Here is a 17,688-nt window from a genome sequence, read left to right on the forward strand (position 1 = left end):
TTAATTCAAAAGATGAATCTTCCAATGACCATACTCGCTTCCAAACTATAAAAAAGTAAAAGCAAGATGTAAAGGAATAATTGAAGAGCGGTCCTAATATAGAAAAAACAAAGGCGATGAGATTTTCTAGTGAATCAACTTCTTAGGCATCAATGGTGCCATGTTTGGAACTTCCTTGGTGGGATCAAATACACCCCTGCCAATGAGATATTGAATAGCAAACTTCAATGGCCAATAATGATCAGTTGTATGCCCAAGCCCCTTGTGATAAGCACAAAATGCATTTTCATTGTACTTCCTCAACTTTGGTTATGGGGTGGTTTCCATTTCAATGGCCTAAGATATCCCTTTAAAATAAAGAAGGGTAGCAATTGAGAATGAGAGCATGGTAAATGGGTAAGGACCCTTCTTGTAATGGTTGGCCATTTTGAGGCATTTGGGTTGGAGCAAAGGATAATGCATATGATGCTGGCCAGGAAGGTGATGCATAGATTGGAATTATATCAGGTGGGGTTGAAATGACAAGAGGTTTCTTATCAAGTAAACCAGATGAACATCCATGAAATGGTGGTTGGTGGGATGGGAATATTGGTTGAGGTGGTGGTCTAAAGATAATGGGAGCGGGTGCAGATGTCACGAGGGCCGGTAGTGAGAAAGGTGAGTCCAATAAGGGTATATGAAGTGGCTTGCCCTGATTTGAGATAGTAGCCAATCCATATTGGAATCAAAGGCAACCATTCTTTGCTTAAGCTCATCAAACTCTTTGTGGATTACAAATCGATCATTAATAGGAGCAAACATTTTTTTTAACAAAACACTTGACCAAAGAAGTTGAACTTATTATGCAAAATGCAAAATTGATGAAAACCAGAGACAATAATAGATGATTTCATAATGAACCTTTCATTAAGCAAAACTGATCAATTCAAGAATTATGTCACTTCTGCTATTTTCATTAGAGAGCATCGGCAGCATGTCCAAAACCTTCAACTTAACCTCATTCGGATATTTCCTTTCTTACATTCCCCTAAAGAGTATCGGACCTCGAAGAATAGATACCACATGAATTAAATAGTATGAAGGGAAAACATGTGTATATGTGTGTGTGCTATAGGTGGAGTGAATGGAATCCAAGAAAACATGCTTTGACTGACATTTTTGAATTAAGGTATGACCTATTATGAAAGCAACCTAGGGTTGTTTAGCAAGTATGAAGAATTTTAGACCTAAAGGATTAGATTATAAAATTTCAAATGATTATGAAACTTTCATTTTTATTTTATTATATAGTTCGAACCTAAGCGCCACTACTTAGTTTGCCTATGCCTTGTGAGGTATAAAACCGAGCATAGTTCGGGTGGATAAACTGGTAAACAAGGGTATTTTTTACTGGGATTTGGTAGGGTGGGGGTTTTGGATGTTTCGAGTTGATTGGTGACGTCAAATTTGGCTAATAGGTCCCAGATTGAGCATATCTGAAGGGCATTTGATTCAATCAATCCAGAGCCTCAAAACATAATCTTTATATGATAAAAGGGCAAACAAGGGTATTTTGGGCTGAAATTTCATAGGTGGGTATTTTAGGGTATCGGGGACCTAGTGGTAAAGTTTGATTGGTTCAGGAGTGTCGAGATCATGGGAGTTTGGGTTAATGATAGGATCGGAAACAAAATCTTGGTTTGACGAAAGGATAAATGGGGGAATTTGGGGTTGAAACTTTATGAGCAGGTGTCTTGGCATGTTAGTGGCTCAATCATATGCTCTGATTGGCTCGGGTGTGTTAAGGTCAAGGGAATCTGGGTTTCGAGTGTTTAGGCTAATGATAGGTGTCAAAATGAAATTTTATTTGATGGGAGGGTAAACAGAGGAATTTTGAGTTTAAATTTGTTGTGTAGGTATTTTAGGATGTGGGGTCTAATGGTAATGTCTGATATGAGGTTCAAAGTGCAGAGGAGGGTTGATCGGGGCCATTGGATGGAAAATTTAACATTGGGTTTCTTTGGTTGTTGGGTGTTTTGGAGAGATTGGAAGGGTTCTAATTGGTCATTTAAGGTAAATTAAAGGTTTCGGCTGCGGATCAAGCAAAAATTGGGTATTAACAGTGGTGAAGTTATACATCGATGAGGTTTTACACTGTAAACAAACCCAACCTATGGGATTTATGAATAAAATTCCAATGCATCAATAAAATTAAATTCAATTAAGTACAACTGAATGGGATTTTTTGGCATTTAAAAGAAGGAATTTTTGGAATAAAAAAAATACCAATTCCAGTTCCCGCATGTGACAAAAACGCAATCTGAAAGAGTTCATTTTAAATAGTGAAACTATGCTTCTAGAGCGCCCCCACCCCGACCCTTTTATACTGAATCCAACAATTAGAAAGCATGGGTCAAATAGACCCTTTCATTTTTGATAAAAAAAGGACTCTATGGATACCATCACGTGGTCGGTTGCACCACCTTTTCTACACACTTATTTGCATATGATTCTCCTTAAAATCAAGGGTTAAGTACTTTGCAACCCAATGCAGAATTCTGAATGACAGCCCCCTATAGTCTATTTGTAGCCCCCTATAAACCGCATCTCATGAATTTGGCATCAATTCACGGTTAGGATTCATCCCTTGGACGATGGGGCTACAAAATTTTGACCTGAACTGATTAGTCATTCTCCCTAAAATCAATCAATGGCGACCTCTCTCCTTAAAATAAAATAAAAAATTGTATTATACCACCTAAAACATTTTATAGAAGTAGCACTAATACCAAACAGCACCTTATAAGTTCTCTCTTTTTTTTTTTGATAGAACTAGAAGGGGCTACACAGAACGTGGGGTAGCATGTGCCCAAAAATCAACACAGAAAATAGCAGTTAAACCCCTAGGAGTGGAACTATTACAGACTTCATTAGAATGCGCATGATTAGCAAGCCAATCTGCAGCCATATTCCCCTCTCTTAAGACATGACGATAATCCACCATTCTACCAAACCTCTCAAACAACACCTTGCAGCCTTTAGTAATCAACTTCACTCTCCATGGGAACATGACTAAAGCAAAACAACTATGGCATTCAAGTAAAAAATCCCAGAAACACCGATAATGAATATGCTAAAAGTTATTATATTTTGCAAACTTTTATGGAGAGATACATAACAATATACTCATTGACAATGAAAAATATGTCTACATGAGAGGATGCATGGGATACAACAGAAAGACAATAACCCTATAATTCATAAACAAAAACCTTAAGTATGCAAAGCTAATTAGGATAAAGGCCAACTTCAGTTTAGGTTCCACACCACCCACTTCCATGAATATTACTGTGTATGCTCATAGAGGCTAGGACCACAGGTTCCAGGCAGAACAAAGCATTCTCCTGGACTCTGATATCAATAAATGCTTTAGCAAATTTGCTGAATGAAAGGTAGTAGATAGGGAACCATTGTTACAGAAATTTCAAGTCAAACTAACAGTTAGAAAGCATCGCTGTAATACTATACTTGCACTCTTCTGTCTTTTATTTCACAAAAAAAAAAAGGAGTTCACCTTAGACATATGGAACATGCCTTTCTCTCAGAACAGACTTTCCTATCAGAATCACTTTACAGAATGACATAAAGAAAACAAGGTTTTCAAAGAATACATACACACAAACCATTAACTGGTATTCCAGAAATTCTGGGAACCCAGGGTTTTCAAAGGCAATGACCGGTAATTCTCACACTTGCAAACTAAAATAAAACCTGTATTCCTCTTATTCCAACATTGATCGCATTGACCAGTAATCACTCACTATTTTATAAACTAGGAAAATCGGCAAGATCTTAATTAATGACCTAAATCAGCCAGCCAACGTGTCAACAGCAAATAAGAATACATTTTTATTTATATCAAATATAATATAAACAAGAAAACAAGAATTGACTACCTCGCTGATATCATCCACATCTTCAGAATGTTTCTTTGCAAGCTCATAAATTTGTTTATATAATTCAACCCAGGTTGATATTCCTCCATAATATAACAACTGAAAATTTTCCACTATGAGAGAAGACCATGATAGAGCGCCAAGTGTTTATATTGGGAAGGTTTCGACCTGACTGCCTTCCTTTAATATGAGTTCAAATCAGCCCCCCACCCCACCCCCCCAGATTGTTCTCTATAATGTCTCATGATGGAGCGCGATCCGGCTGGTCTTAGCTGTCCGCTGCCTTGCTTTCGAACGGGGTAGCAGGGATCCTGAAACGGGAGAAATGGGAAAGCTCCGGGGGGAACCCGGTGTAGAGGCTCCGAAGCTCAAGTTAGAATCTTTCAAAAGCAAGGTAATACCATATAGCGCAAAGTTTTTGCATACCTCCGTTGTCAAGGGGGCAGGGGGCTCTTATAGTCGCTTCGCGTACTCGTCCCGAGGCCCTTGTTAGATCGGGTATGATTACTCTTGCGCTTGTCAACTCGGCTGTCGTCCCTTCTGCTGAGACAGAACCGTCACTGCCTAACCGTCTAACTGGAGAGGGCGGCGTCAGTGGCGGTGGCAGGTGGCCGTTTAGAGTGCTGCTGCCAAAATGTCAGATCCCAAGTCAGTCAGGCGTGGCGCCCTCGGGCACGGAATTCCCTGGTGCCAGGCATGGTACGACTTGTTTGGCTTTGGTGCCTAGAAGATGCGAAGTGCTGAGCGAGGCGGTCTTGAGCTCGGAGGTATCCCGAACTGCAACAAGGTGGGTCAGTTCGGCGAAGTGTGTCCCGAGCTGTTACAAGGTGGCAGTTCGGCGAAGTCTATCCCGAGCTGTTACAAGGTGGCAGTTCGGCGAAGTCTACCCCGAGCTGTTACAAGGTGGCAGTTCGGCGAAGTCTACCCCAAGCTGTTACAAGGTGGTAGTTCGGCGAAGTCTATCCCGAGCTGTTACAAGGTAGCAGTTCGGCGAAGTCTACCCCGAGCTGTTACAAGGTGGTAGTTCGGCGAAGTCTATCCCGAGCTGTTACAAGGCGGTTTAGTTCGGCGAAGTGTGCCCTTGTTCCCGCCTAGGCTTGACACCTTTTGCCGAGCTGTCGTTTTTGCCACGTGTCTCATAATAAAGAGGTCGGGCCAAATTTTCCTTCATCAATTGCCCCCCACTCCTTGCGCCGAGGGCCTTGCCATGGTGCGGGGAGTTTTCACGAGGTGGTTGTAGATTTGTCCCGTCCTTCAAACCTTCACTGTATGAGACGCTTTTGCTAGGGTTTTTTCGGTTTTCGAGAAGGCTGGAAACGTGCCTTACTCAAGAACGCTGGTGGTTGTGACCGTGCGTTTTAAATTTCAAAGCAACTCGCGCCGCTGGGACGTGACAACGGGTCATTTCAAAAAGGCACGCCACTGCTGTACGTACACTGTTGACTGTCAGGGAGACGTGCGGCGCGTCAGATTCAAAAAGACGCGTGTCGAAGCGACGTCGGTTTCAAAAAGACGTGCTGACGTTTCACTTTTTTTGGAAAGACGTGCGCCAATCACGTCTCGACTTTAAGGGTTGCAAGGTTGGTAAGAACGTGGGCCGTCGGATCGTCTTCAGTCTGCACGGTCGATTCTTGGTTACTGTAGCTATAAATAGTGGGGGACCCTGGTTGGTTTGTCACTTCTGCGGTTGTCTATCGAGTTCGCGTCCAACCTTTCAACTCGCGTCCGAGTCTCTTCCAGCTCGCGTCAAGGCTGGTTATACAGTCTTCACGATTCTTTAGCTTGTTCTTCAAACTTTCCGGTGAGTACTTTCTTGAATCTATCTTTTCCCCAATGTCTAGCTTTGATAGCTCAGACGATTCTTCGAGTAGGACCGACGTAGGTTCCACCAACCGAGCCGTGTCCCCAGACTGCCTCAATGACCCCGAGGTGGAGCTTGAAGACTATGAACTAGTGGGCCGAGTTGCTTCGGGCAGTTTGGCGTCTACCTCCCGCCGAGGTCGAATGCTAGACAGGTTTGGTCCTTCGACCATGACGCCTGAGGGGCTTCAATCCATACTTTTGTCCTACAATCTTCCTGAGGGTACACATATTTCATTCCTTCGGGTAGCTTTCCTTGGGAACACGGTCCCGACGAGATCGTGATTTTTCGAGAGCAGCTCGCCGCAGGGTTGCGACTTCCTTTCCAACCCCTCCTCGTCGAAGTCATAAATCACTTCGGTGTCACCATTGGCCAGCGTCATCCGAACTCTATTCGGAACCTGGTGGGGACGATATCCCTTTTTTGCGAGCAGAATTTCCCCTTGGACTTAGAGATATTCTCTTCTATCTTGATGCTCAAGAGACAGGCGGGTCCTCTTCCTGGGGGGAGACGGGCGTATTACTTTACTCCTCGCCAGGGTTTTAAGCTTCTGCACGCTCCCTAACAAGGTCCCGGCGTGGAAGCGGGACTACTTCAGCGTGCGAAGTGCACAAGGATGGCCCTTTCAGACCGGGTGGGGTGAGGCTGCTCCCGACTCGGGCGTAACTCTAGATAAAGAGACGGTGAAGGGTCTCCGGCAGTGGGCACAGCAAGGCTTAAAATGCCACCACTACTTAACGGAGGCTAAGCTTTTTGCAGCCGGCCTGAGTTCGGGTAGGTTTCTGGCTATGCGGTTTCTTGCTTACTCTGTTCCTTCATTTTTTCTGATGTCGAACTCGTTCTGCAGGTGTGATGGATGCGGAGAGAACTCGCGGCGGGCGTTTGTTCCAAGGTATGAAGAGGAGGAAGCGGGTCGCCAAGCGAACTCATAACGAGCTGCCCCTGGATGAGGAGCCCCAAGCCCCAGACCATACAACAGAGGATCTGCCCGGGAAGCCCGAAGTGACTCCACCGGTGCACGAGACTGCCGAGGCGCCTTTCGCTGAAACCACTCATACGGGCGCTCCTGCGTACTCAAGTGCTCCTCACTCCGGGTCTGCTCATACGCGGGTTGGGCCCTCAGGCTCGGGAGCTCAAGGGGAGTTTAGGAGCGTGTTGATGCCGAACTACGCTCTTCAAAAGAGTAGGGATGCTACTTTCCCCGAGGAGGTCGCGGCGTGGACCGATCTTCCCTTGAATCAGGTCGCTTGCCGCGCCGTAACACATGCCATGGTGGTAAGTGAGATTCCGTCTTCCTTTTTTATTCTGTTGCTTCTGCTGTTATTTGCTCACTTGTTTCTTTTGGTAGGTGAATTCTTCAATTCATGCCTTGGCTGCCCAAGTGGAGAGGAGCTCGCGACAGGCGCGAGCTGCTGAGGCTGCTGCTCATGCTGCTGAAGAAGCCTTCCGTGCTGCAGAGGCAAAAACCCGGGCTGCTGAGGCAGCTGCTTACGCTGCTGAAAAGGCTGCTCGCATCGCGATGGCCAGACAGGCGAGGTCTCAGCGTGACGCCGAGGCCATGGGGGTCGTTGTCAAGCACATGGCGGACTTGAAGTTGGATTTGCAGCATCAAGTCGAGTATCTTCAGGAGGACATTAGGGAGAGAACACAGATTTTCTCCCAAGGCATTGAAGAGGCGGTTCAAGTTGAGCCGGTGGATGATCCGGAATACATACCCCGACCTCAATGTAAGTGCCATAACCACTTCGCGCATAACTCAGGAGATGGCCAATGCTGCCGATGGCGAGCCGGACTTTGAAGGAGAGGCGGGGCCTTCGGGTGTTGTTGAAGTGCCTTTCGATGGCGAAGAAGTGGCTCCGGGCATGTAATTTTTTTTTTGCCGATGTACTGTTTCTTGCAATGGAGTCTTTTCCCTTGCTCATCTTCCCCGAGCTGTTTTTTTGCCGAGTTGATAATGTGCTGAAGTTCCTCGGCTTGCCTTGTGGCATGGCCTGATTTCGTCCACTTTGCTAGGTGGTTTATAGGTAATATCGCCTCAAGTTCACGATGTTCCACGTTCAGGGTACTCGTTTGCCTTCCAAGGTTTCGAGTTCATATGCGCCCCCGAGCGCTGTTTTTACTTTATAGGGACCTTCCCAATTAGGTCCAAGCTTGCCGACATCGGGTTCGGGCACCATAATTTTCCGGAGGACCAGGTCGCCGACTCGGAAGCTTCGTCGCTTTACTCTGCTATTGTAGTAGCAAGCTACCTGCTGCTTGTATGTTGCTGTTCGGATGTGCGCGAGGTCCCTTACCTCGTCCAGTATGTCGAGGTTGGTGCATAACTCGTCTCCGTTCGTCCGATTGTCGTATGTTTCTAATCGCAACGTTGGTATTTCGATTTCCGTCGGGATCATCGCTTCAGTGCCGTAGGTGAGGTTGAAGGGGGTTTCTCCCGTGGCTGCTTTTTCGGTCGTTCGGTGAGCCCATAAGACACTTGGTAGCTCTTCGGCCCACAATCCCTTAGCTCGATCTAGACGTGCTTTCAGTCCGCGCAGGATGGCTCTATTCATTACTTCCGTCTGACCGTTTGCCTGTGGGTGCGCGACTGACGTGAAATTTTTCCGAATCCCCATGTCCTGGCGCCACTCTTGGAACTTAATATCCTCGAACTGTTTGCCGTTGTCGGAAATTTGAACCCGAGGTAATCCAAACCGACATACTATGTTCTTCCAAAAGAAGTTCTGTATGTTTCGGGCCGTAACAGTTGCCAGAGGTTCGACTTCTATCCACTTCGTAAAATAATCTACCGCAACAACTAAGAATTTTCTCCCGCCTGTTGCTGGTGGGAATGGCCCAAAGAGGTCAATGCCCCATTGTGCAAAGGGCCACGGGCTGGCGAGGTATTTGAGGTCGGAGGCAGGTTGATGGTGGATGTTAGCGTGCTTCTGACACTTGTCGCATTTTCTGACGAGCTCGACAGCTTCTGCCTTCATCGTTGGCCAGTAGTATCCTTGTCGAAGTGCCTTTTGGGTGAGTGCTTTGCCCCCCAAGTGTCCGCCGTACAGGCCTTCATGAGTGTCGCGGAGTACAAACTCGGCTTCGGTAGGTCGCAGGCACCGCAAATAGGGGAGCGTGTACGACCGTCGGTATAACCGTTCGTCTATTATGACATATTTGGCCGCCTGGCGCTGCACCCTTTTGGCGGCATTGCGTTCTACAGGGAGGGTTCCATCTATCAGGAAGCTCGCGAGTGGATCGATCCAGCTCGGCTCTACTTCTAAGATGGGAGCGACCTCCTCTGTCCCCCCGAGAATACTAGGCCGAGGTAAGTCCTCTAGGTACACAGTTATCATATTGTTGTGACTCGTGCTGGCTAACCGGGACAGGGCATCGGCCTCAGTGTTTTCGGACCTCGGGATTTGCCTGATGATGTGTGACCGGAAGTTGAGCAGGGCTTCTTTTACTTTGGCCAAATATGCGATCATGGAGAGGTCGCGTGCTTCGTACTCGCCAGTAACTTGGTTTACCACGAGCTGAGAATCGCTGCAGATGACCAAGTGTTTTGCCTTAACCTTTCGCGCTAGGTCCAGCCCGGCAATTAGCGCTTCGTACTCTGCCTCGTTGTTGGATGCCGCGAACTCAAAGCGTAGCGCGTACTCTACTTTTGTGCCGCTCGGGCCACACAAGACTATTCCAGCTCCGTTGCCCTACCGGTTCGAGGAACCATCCACGTGAAGGATCCAGGGCTCCTCATCCCAATTCACTCTTCGCCTGATCAGGAGAGATGCCACACTGGATGCTACTTCACGGAGTTCGAACTCTACGGGTTCAAGAGCTCCTGGTTCACCGCAAATGGGTACCTCGGGCTCGACCTATGGGGCTTCGTGGCTGAAAGTGCACTCGGCGATAAAATCTGCCAAAGCTTGGGCCTTGATAGCAGTTCTCGGTTTGTACTGGAGATCGTACTCGCTGAGTTCAATGGCCCATTTCGTCAGTCGACCGGAGACTTCGGGTTTGAGTAAAACTTGTCTGAGAGGTTTGTCAGTTAGGATGATGACTATATGAGCCTGGAAGTACGGGCGGAGTTTCCGAGCTGCTATTACTAGGGCGTATGCTAGTTTTGAAGCGTTTTCCCACAGACGGCGCCAATTGATGGAGCGCGATCCGGCTGGTCTTAGCTGTCCGCTGCCTTGCTTTCGAACGGGGAAGCAGGGATCCTGAAACGGGAGAGATGGGAAAGCTCCGGGTGGAACCTGGTGTAGAGGCTCCGAAGCTCAAGTTAGAATCTTTCAAAAGCAAGGTAATACCATATAGCGCAAAGTTTTTGCATACCTCCGTTGTCGGGGGGGCAGGGGGCTCTTATAGTCGCTTCGCGTACTCATCCCGAGGCCCTTGTCAGATCGGGTATGATTACTCTTGCGCTTGTCAACTCGGCTGTCGTCCCTTTTGCTGAGACAGAACCGTCACTGCCTAACCGTCTAACTGGAGAGGGCGGCGTCAGTGGCGGTGGCAGGTGGCCGTTTAGAGTGCTGCTGCCAAAACGTCAGATCCCAAGTCAGTCAGGCGTGGCGCCCTCGGGCACGGAATTCCCTGGTGCTAGGCATGGTACGACTTGTTTGGCTTTGGTGCCTAGAAGATGCGAAGTGCTGAGCGAGGCGGTCTTGAGCTCGGAGGTATCCCGAACTGCAACAAGGTGGGTCAGTTCGGCGAAGTGTGTCCTGAGCTGTTACAAGGTGGCAGTTCGGCGAAGTCTACCCCGAGCTGTTACAGGGTGGTAGTTCGGCGAAGTCTACCCCGAGCTGTTACAAGGTGGTAGTTTGGCGAAGTCTATCCCAAGCTGTTACATGGTGGTAGTTCGGCGAAGTCTACCCCGAGCTGTTACAAGGTGGTAGTTCGGCGAAGTCTATCCTTAGCTGTTACAAGGCGGTTTAGTTCGGCGAAGTCTACCCCGAGCTGTTACAAGGTGGTAGTTCGGCGAAGTCTATCCTTAGCTGTTACAAGGCGGTTTAGTTCGGCGAAGTGTGCCCTTGTTCCCGCCTAGGCTTGACACCTTTTGCCGAGCTGTCGTTTTTGCCACGTACCTCATAATAAAGAGGTCGGGCCAAATTTTCCTTCATCATCTCACAATACATTTCCGTGTACTACACATTAAAATGAGGCCACTCCCACAGTACACATCATCTCTATACCCCATATTTTATCAGAATTTTGCCTCTGTTGTAATTACTTAGATTTTTAATATTTTATTTCAAATTAGCCATGTAGAGGCCAGGTTTAATTTGAAGAAATATGCAGTAACCTAAGCAACCTGTTTAGCAGAAACACCTCCTATCATAAGAATATTATGCATGAAAATGCAATGAATTGGTTAGAAATTGGAATTGTTCTCTCCTGCAGCCTAACTGGAGAAGGTTTTGGTTAGTAGCATGCATACTATATGGCTTTTACCAACATTGAAAATATACAAAGTAAAGGTATGAAAATTGAAATCATTATAAAAGAATTAAGGCTATGTTTGGTTTGAAGGAAAATGTAGGAAAAAACAGGGAAACCAATACAAGGTTTATAAAGGTTTCTCTACATTTTTCTTCCTTTCCTTACATTTTCCTTCAAACCAAACATAGCCTAAAGGACCAGAGTGAAAATGTCACAATTCCATATAAACATTTGAAAATTGAAATGATATGTTTGTAATAAGAACTTGAATATATGTTATAGAATAAAAAATTATTCAAGGACCTCACTTATCGGTACGAGTTTCTCTTGTGATTTCCCTTTTGTTTATAATTTTTTATTTTATCTTAAAAAAAAAAAGAAAAGAAAAGGATTTTTAGGTTATATGGTCCCTTGAGTTGGTATCGAAGTCTATTTAACCAAATAGCCTAATATTCGATCCCGTTGCCCCATTAAAGTTAATTAAATAATAAGTATGAAACGAAGTTTAAATGGGCCTATGCTAGTCTATGCTTATATATATATATATATGAATTGCGCAAGATATGGCCTTCTTTATTCCTCTTCTCCGGGGAGCTATGGTCTATATTTAAGTTTGAGTAAAGACGTATAAGGAGTTAAAGTGGCCTAGTCCGCTGTTGTGTAAAAAGGCCCATATTTCTTCTTAAAAAATTATAAAGGAGAAGCACCAAAATCAGCACGATACTCCTGCTTTCGTGGTTAAAATTTGTTATCACCTTCCAATTGCATGGGGTTTCTTACTAACACCTCCCTTGAGCTTTGCACATTTACTGGTACCACCTTGCCTTTTACCAAATACCAGCACTACTGCTTATTCTGCATGCCTTCTCTCCAGCTTTCCTCCCTCAAATCAAGAGTCTATGGTGGAAAGAATTCAGGGTCCACTTGGTTCACACTTCACAGTTGAAATCAGAATCAAAATTTGTTGGACTTGGAATCGGAGTGGTCTATTTCCATAATCTGCTTGATTCAAACAAGAATCAAAATGGAAATTAGAATCGATTGCAGTGGAATGAAAGTTCAGTCCCTCAAATGGGAGAATATTATTCTACTAGAAATGGGATGTCTGAATGACTCATTTAGATTTTAATTTTAGACCCCTATTCCTATGAACCAAACAGGCCTTCAAAATCAATTATCTGTCCCCCTCTAACCAGTCCGGATCTAAGTAGGCACAAGCACGTTCAATGAGCTGAGTATGAGTGTGGGAGAATCATAGACTGATCAATGTAACTAGGGGTGCTCACAGTTCGGGTAACCAAATTATGGGCCTTTTTTATGAATCGAACCGGTAGTACTAGTTTTTAGAAAACTGGTAACCGAAAATGAACTAAAACCAATCGATTAAGTAGTTGACCGGTTCAATTTGTCGGTTGTTTAGTTTTTGACTTTATAATATTATTATAAAAATTTATATAAATATATATGATATTATATTTTAAATAATATATAATATATTATAAATATGTATTTATTAATTTATAATATATATAATATACATAAATATATAAAAAATATTTAGAAAAACATGTATACCGACCGATTCGGTTAACCGCCGGTTTTTTAAATTGGTTAATCGAAACCAAACCGATACCTTTGATTTTTTAAAAACACCGAATCGAAACTGAACAGACTGGTTCAATTAAACAATTTTCGGTTCGATTTTGATCGATTTTATTTTCTCACCCCTAAATGTGAGTGGACAGGACGAATAACTAAATAGCTAAATAGCTATATATATTGAAGTACAAATATGGAGTGACTCAGACTCACCTTCTTCTCCTTGCCAATGTTCAGAACGATAAGCTCCACCAATCCTTTAGTGCTTGCTCATCAACACCCCGAGCGTCAACGACTCCCTCACTGGTATGCGATTCAACATTGCAACAAAAAACGTGCCCGCAATCTTCCCGGCGCAGGCTATGCTAATAACGAGCGCCAACAGACCCCACGACTCTCCGCCTCGTATTTTTACGACGTCCGTCTTCAATCCACTCGACGCAAAGCAGAGCGGCAGCAACAAACTCGACACGAAGTCTTCTATCCTATCTATCAATCTTCTTGCAAATTCTCCTTCGTTCGGTATTGTTAACCCGAAAACGAACGCACCGAATATCGCATGTATCCCGATGAAGTCTGTCATGAACCCCGACACCATTACCCCCGCCAAGGTTAAGCAGATGTATGCCTCGTCCACCGCTGCGTGATCCGGCGAGCACAGCCGCGCCACTCTGTGCATCACGGGCCGAACCACAACCATCATGAAGGCAACAAATGCAAGGCCAGAAACCAGAACCCATATGAACACTAAGGAACTCTTGTTCTCGCCAGCCGTGGTGCCATTACCGGCGACAGCAATGGCCAGAGCCAACAGCACCCACGCCGCAATATTATTAAAGGCAGCGGCTGCCATGGCTGTCTCGCCCACTTGGGTCGTCAGTAACTTAAGCTCGGCTAAGATGCGGGGGAGGACGGGGAAAGCCGTTACGGAAAGAGCTACTCCAGTGAAAAGGAGAAATTGGCCGTAGCCGACTTTGCTTTCACCGTCCACTGTTTTTCGAAGGACAAAAGCCACCCCGGCACCGCAAAGGAAAAGGAGGGAAAATCCAGTGGCGTGAGTGCTCTTCGCCCACTCCGGCTAGACCTGTTCATGGGCCGGGTAGCCCGATGGCCCAGCCCGCACCCCGGTCGGGCTTGGTCATGTAGGGCTCGGAATTTGTCAAAAAAACCCGACCCCACTCAGCATTCTATATTTTTTAAAATATATAATATGTATTTTATATATTATATAAAATATATAAATAATATAGTATCTATTAAAATATATATTTATAATTTAATATATACGTTTTTTATTCTTTTCTTTATAATCTCTCTCTCTATTCAGCCGCTAACTGTATGGGCTAAATTTCAGACTCGGGCCCAAGCCCGGGCTTCAGGCTTTTTATGAGGGTCGAGCTCGGGCCCAAGTTGTAGGCCCGATGGTCGGGCCGGGCTCAGGCCTTAGAAAATTCTGTTAATACAGAGTGAAAGCCCGGCCTGGCCCATGAACAGGTCTAATTCCGGCATATCGAGCTTAAATCAAGTTCGAGGCCCACGAGAAATAAAAAGAATAAGAGCGCGATACTCGCCACTGATTCGAGTATCAAAGAGCTCCATGACGGGAAAACTCGGTGCAAGTAGTCTTTGTTTCGTCCAAGAGTCGATGGTCCCATAAGAATTCCGCCCTATATAACAGATTGGATTGAGTAGGCACAAGAAAGTAAGCACCGCACTAGATAAATAAATATTTTGACAAATGTTAAAAGTGGGTATTAACTTTTTTCAAGGGTAGGCGGGGGTATTCTAAGGGACAGGTGTCAAAATAATTTTTAAGGGCCCGTTCATTTGCTCTGAAATCTGACAAGGTGTCAAAATATTTTCTAAGGTCATGTTCATTTGCTCTGAAGTCTGTCATCTAAACGTGCAATAATTACATTAAGAAGTATATTAGTATTGGTGAACTTTTCTTTCCTCTGAACTCTAAATGTAGAGAATGTTGTTCTGAATTATGAAGATTATCAAATATCCATTTTGACCCCATATATGAGACTTTTGTTTGTCTTTTTGGGGTATCATTGGAAAACAAAAAGTTGTATGATTGCACTTTAAGAGATAAGAGATAAGAGGAAATGAACAATCATTTTTCTCTTAAAGTTAAAAGATTTCTCTTAAGAGATAAGAGTTAAGAGGAAACAAACAAGCCCTAAGTCTTGTTTAAATGCCTATGTCATCCGAACTGGTTGGAAATAATGACTATCATTTTCTAGGAAAAATGAATGATGATTATCTATTCTTTTTAATTTGCTCAGTCAGTCCATATATTTTGATAAAAAATTATATCTTCTTGCCACTAAAATGAAAGCCTTGATTCCTACACTAGAATTGAGTTGTCAGTATGGAATTTCTCACAATAAAAAAAGAATGTGATTCTTAGAAAAAGTCTTGGAATATTCAAGATTTTAGGTCTCGCAGTCCCAGTACCACCCACAAATAGAGTCAATATATAATGTGGTAAAATATTGGAAAAAAAAACATGCTTCTCTTTTGGGGTGCAAATGGGTCGGATCTGATCCGATTCTATTTGGTCGAATTCTGATCACTCCTATCCAATATATATATATATATATATATATCATAAACATATGAATGTTTGAAACAAATTCTATTTAGTTGAAAGCTTTAGTTGTTCAACAATGTGGAACCAATTATGAGGTTCCACACCAGTAATAAATTCATGGGCCCCACTGCCCATGTATTTATAGTTGATAAGGGCAATTTTTGGGTTTTATTATCAATAAAAATATTTTTTTAACATAATTTCTAGAATAGAGTAACTTTTTTTAAAAAAATATCATAAAAAGGTAGAAATAATGTTCATCTCCTTCCTCTTCCGACCACTGAATCCACCTTCGGTTTCTATCTTTATCTTTCCTCCTCCTCTTCCCTCCACAAAGCAAAATAAATTTTGTAAATTCCAAGTATCGATCTTCTTTTAATAAAAAACAAAAAATTTGGAATGGGAAGCAAATCTCCATTACCCATGGATTAGGCATGAATCTTTTTCAAGTGATAGCAATGCGTGGAATTTGTCTTACAAGTTTCCCTAATTTCACTGATTATTTGGGTTGTGTTTGGTTATAGAAAATAAGAGAGAAATAGAAGGTTGATGGTGTTCTCAACTCTCAAAATTCAATAATCTACTACTAAATTTATGAAATAGAGGCTCCTACCCATCCTCATCGACTCCCAAAACCCATAACTCTCAGAATGGTGGTGAATATTGTGAATCGTTTGATGAGTACTACAGGCAGTAGGGTATTAGACACCGGAAGACGCCCCCTAAGACTCTTCAACTTAATGGCCTGGCAGAGAGAATGAACAGGACATTGATAAAGAGAGTTAGATGTTTGCTTTCAGAAGCAAAGTTGCTTTGATCTTTTTGGGGTGAGGCTTTATGTATTGTTGCGCATGTTATTAATTTATCTCTTGTTGTTGCTTTGCAGGCTGATGTTCCTAACAATGTGTGATACGGAAAAGATGTGTCCTATGACCACTTACGTGTCTTTGGCTGCAAAGCATTTGTGCATGTGCCAAAAGATGAAAGGTCCAAGTTAGATGTCAAGACAAGACAATGTATCTCCATTGGCTATGATCATGATGAATTTAACTATAGATTGTACGATCCAGTTGAAAATAAGCTTGTAAGAAGTCATGATGTTATTTTTATGAAGGATCAGACCATTGAGGATATTGATAAGGCCGAGAAATCAGTCTTCGAGTACTGATGGGTTAGTTGATCTTAATCCAGTTCTTGAGACACATATGCGCAGTGTAGTTGAGTTCGGTAATTGTGATGATGGTCAAAATCATATTCATGATGATTTGGTTGAGGATAATGATGATGATGTTGCTGATGATATTGATGCTTTTGCTAATGGCGCTATTGGTGAACCTGTTGCCCCACTTAGAAGGTCTTCTAGACAACATATTCCCTATACTCGCTATTCGTTTAATGAATGTATGCTTCTCACTGATGGGGGAGAACCTGAATGCTACAAAGTGGCTATAGAGTTTGAGTACAAGAAAGAATGGGTTGCCGCTATGAATGATGAGATGAAATATCTAGTTGAGAACCATACTTTTGAGCTGGTCAAGTTGCCTAAGGACAGGAAAGCTTTGCAAAACTGATAGGTTTACAAGTTAAAGACTGAGGATAATACTTATAATCCACGATACAAAGCTAGATTAGTTGTCAAAGGCTACCGTCAGAAAAAGGGAATTGACTTTGAGGAGATTTTCTCGCATCTTGTCAAAATGTCTTCTATCCGAGTTGTTCTTGGTTTGGCAGCCAGTCATGATTTAGAGGTTGAGCAGATGGATGTAAAAACTGATTTCCTTTAATGGTGATTTGGAGGAAGAAATCTACATGAAGCAACCAGAAGGTTTCGTGGTGAAGGGTAAAGAAGACTATGTCTGCAGATTGAAGAAAAGTCTATATGGGTTGAAACAAGCCCCGAGGCAATGGTACAAGAAGTTTGAGATTGTTATAATCTAGTAGGGATTCAAGAAGACTACCTCTGACCATTGTGTTTTTGTGCAGAAGTTTTATGATAACGACTTCATCATTTTATTGCTCTATGTTGATGAAATGTTGATTGTTGGTCATAATTGTTCTAGAATTGACAAGTTGAAAAATGAGCTTAGTAAGTCTTTTGCAATGAAAGACTTGGGGCCAGCAAGGCATATACTTGGCATGCAGATTACTCGTGATATAAATGCTAAGAAGTTGTGGTTATCTCAAGAGAAGTATATTGAGAAAATACTTCAGCGGTTTCACATGGATAAAGATAAAGTGGTAAGTACACCTCTTGCTTTACACTTTAAGCTTAGCAC

The 17,688-nt window shown here is 43.6% G+C and overlaps 1 pseudogene; it reads right to left on the reverse strand.

Annotated features, from left to right (window-relative positions):
* Positions 1 to 2,821: 2,821 nt before the first annotated feature.
* Positions 2,822 to 14,710, reverse strand: LOC148870195 (cation/H(+) antiporter 20-like; annotated as a pseudogene).
* Positions 14,711 to 17,688: the final 2,978 nt, after the last annotated feature.

The sequence above is a fragment of the Nelumbo lutea genome, chromosome 2 (genome assembly GCF_056320005.1).
Source record: "Nelumbo lutea isolate HS-2025 chromosome 2, American lotus-T2T, whole genome shotgun sequence".
Lineage (NCBI taxonomy): Eukaryota > Viridiplantae > Streptophyta > Magnoliopsida > Proteales > Nelumbonaceae > Nelumbo > Nelumbo lutea.